The sequence below is a fragment of the Puma concolor genome, unplaced genomic scaffold (assembly GCF_028749965.1).
Source record: "Puma concolor isolate L17-30 unplaced genomic scaffold, mPumCon1.1.hap2 unalloc_scaffold_65, whole genome shotgun sequence".
NCBI lineage: Eukaryota > Metazoa > Chordata > Mammalia > Carnivora > Felidae > Puma > Puma concolor.
In genome coordinates this window covers 35001-37500 of record NW_028240275.1, presented here as the reverse complement: position 1 = coordinate 37500, position 2500 = coordinate 35001, and the positions used below count along the sequence as shown (strand labels likewise).

Here is a 2500-nt window from a genome sequence, read left to right as displayed (position 1 = left end):
CCGCTCGTGCCCCGCTTCCCGCCGCAGCCCCCCTCCCGCAGGGGGGGGCCTGGGCCGCGGGTGCGGGGGAGGGGACGGTGAGGGTTGGTCGGTGCCACGGGGAAGGTGTGCTCGGAAGTGAGGGCGGGGCCGGGGCCGGTCGGCCCCGGTGGCCCTGGATGGGGGGGGAGGAAGAAGGGTCGTGTGGGGGTCGTGGGGGGGGGGTGGAAGCGAGGGGCGTCGGGCGGCGGCGGTCTGTGGGGGCGGTTAGCCCCGTCGGAGCCTCCGTCACGGGCCGGCAGCGTCGGGGCTCTCGGTTGCCCTTTGTGGGTCCGGCCGCGGCCCCGGGGGGGTCGGCGTCGGAGGTGGTTGGCGGTGTTGCGGGCGCTCCCTCGTCCCCCACCCACCTCGCCCGCCTCCACCCTGTCCAGGTACCTAGCGCGTCCCGGCGCGGAGGTTTAAAGACCCTTGGGGGGTCGCCCGTCCGCCTCGGGTCGGGGGCGGTCGGGCCCGTGGGGAGCCGTGGAGGCTGGTCTTCCCGTGTCTCCTCCAGACTCCGCTGCCCGCCCCCCCGCCGCGCCCCAGGCCGGGGTGCCGCCGCGCTTGCGCCCACGCCACGGCCCTCCCCGGTTGCCCGGAGGGGGCTTGCCCGGCGGCTGCCGGGTGGTGCGTGAGCGTGTGCGTGTGCGTGCGCCCCGTGTCCCTTGGGTGTGTGTGGGGGGAGGGGACAGGCGGGAACCCCCTGGGCGCCTGTGGGGTTGTTCCGAGCTCGCCCCGCGCGTCCGTGTGGCGTGGCGGGGCGGGCTGCCGGACTTGCCCTGTCGTTCCAACCCTTCCGACCTCTCGGAGTCTGGTCTTTGTTGTCTCTTGCTGGCCGGCCGGAGGCACCCTTCGGGGCTGTGCTGTGCCAGGTTGGGGGGGCGCCCCTTTTTCGGGGTTGACCCTCCCGGCGATCACAAAAAACTCGTACGACTCTTAGCGGTGGATCACTCGGCTCGTGCGTCGATGAAGAACGCAGCTAGCTGCGAGAATTAATGTGAATTGCAGGACACATTGATCATCGACACTTCGAACGCACTTGCGGCCCCGGGTTCCTCCCGGGGCTACGCCTGTCTGAGCGTCGCTTGCCGATCAATCGCCTCCCCTGGGTGGGTGTCTCTCCCCGGGGGTAAGGCGCGGCTGGGGGTTCCCTCGCAGGGCCCGCCCCGCCGGCGCCCAGCCCCGCCCGAGGGCGCCCTGCCACGCCCGCCTGCGCGGCGGTACGGTGTGCGGGGTCGTCCGCGGGCTGGGGACAGGGTCGTCCTGGCCGCCGGGCCCTCCGTCCCCCTAAGTGCAGACGACGGTGGCCGCCGCTGCCGCCCTCCCTCCTTCCTCCTCCTCCTCCTCCTCCCCGCCCCCTCCCCGGCCCCGTGTGTCCGGTCCCCGCCGCCTCCCTCGGCCCCCCCCCTCGCCCCCGCCTCGCCCCGCCGGGTCCGCTCGGCGGTGGCGTGTGTGTGGGACGTGGGAGGGCGTGGGACGGGGGGGGGGGGCTGGGGGCCGGCGCCCGTGGGGCGGTGGTGGGGGGGGGTGGTTTGGCGGGGGAAAGGTGGGGTGGGGGGGAGAGGCCGAGGCCGGTCGCCGCCCGCGAGTAAAGGGAAGGGCGAGGAGAGCTCGCGCCTGAGGGCCGCGGCCGCCGCCGCGGTCCCTCTGGGGGGGAGATCCCTCGTGCCGCACGCGGTCTTTGGGATCGCCACCCGGGTCTCGGGAGGGTTTTGCGGTGCCCCGTGCCGCGCGGTCCCGTGGGCCGTCGTGGGGGGGTGGAGGTGCGGATCCGGGGCGCCGTCGGTCTCGCCGCCTTGCCCCGGGCGGCGACCGCGGCGGTCCGGCCGTGGCCCCCTCCTCTCCCCGGTCCGCGGCCGCGCGTCCGGGGCCCGAGCCGCGGCCCCGCCCCCGCTCCCCGCTGGCGATCCCGGCCCCCTTTGCCCTGTCGGGGCGGCTCGCGCCGAGGCCGAGTCGCGCGCGGGGCTGCGCCCCGGGGATGCGTGCCCCGGCGGCGGCCCGCGGGACGCCGCGGCGTCGCCCGCCGCTGCGCGCTTCCCCCCGGGTTGCGGCCGCGCCGCACTGCGTGCCCCGAGCCCGCGTTGTCGCGGGGGCGGTGTGGTTCTCCGCGGGGGTTTTCGTGGTTGGAGGCGTGCCGCGCCGTCCGCCGGGCCCGGCCCGGGGCCGCGGCGGGAGCGCGGGGCACGTGGGACGTGTGGGGGGGAAGGCCGGGTGTGTCGCGTGGGGGGAAAAGGGCCGGCGGTCGGGGGCGACCGCCGCGCTCGGACCCCCCCCACGCCCGCGCCCGCTTCCCCCCTCGCTCCCCCGCCCCGCGCCGCTCGCCGCGGTTCCCCCTCCGGTGGTCGTCGCGAGGCGGCGCGTCCCGCGCCTCGGCCCTGCCCACAACCCCCGTTCCTCCGCCGCCCCCTCCGCCTTCCAACCCCGGCAGGGCTCCCGCCTGTGCCGCCGGCCCGTGCTCCCGCCTGCCCGCCCGCCGTTCCGC

General features: G+C 77.6%; 1 non-coding gene across 1 annotated transcript; it reads left to right on the top strand.

The window, feature by feature from the left end:
* The first annotated feature begins 949 nt into the window (after window positions 1-949).
* Window positions 950-1102, top strand: LOC147571066 (5.8S ribosomal RNA). Its single transcript, XR_015247730.1, has one exon. It is a non-coding gene; the product is annotated as a 5.8S ribosomal RNA (ribosomal RNA).
* The last annotated feature ends 1398 nt before the right edge of the window (window positions 1103-2500 follow it).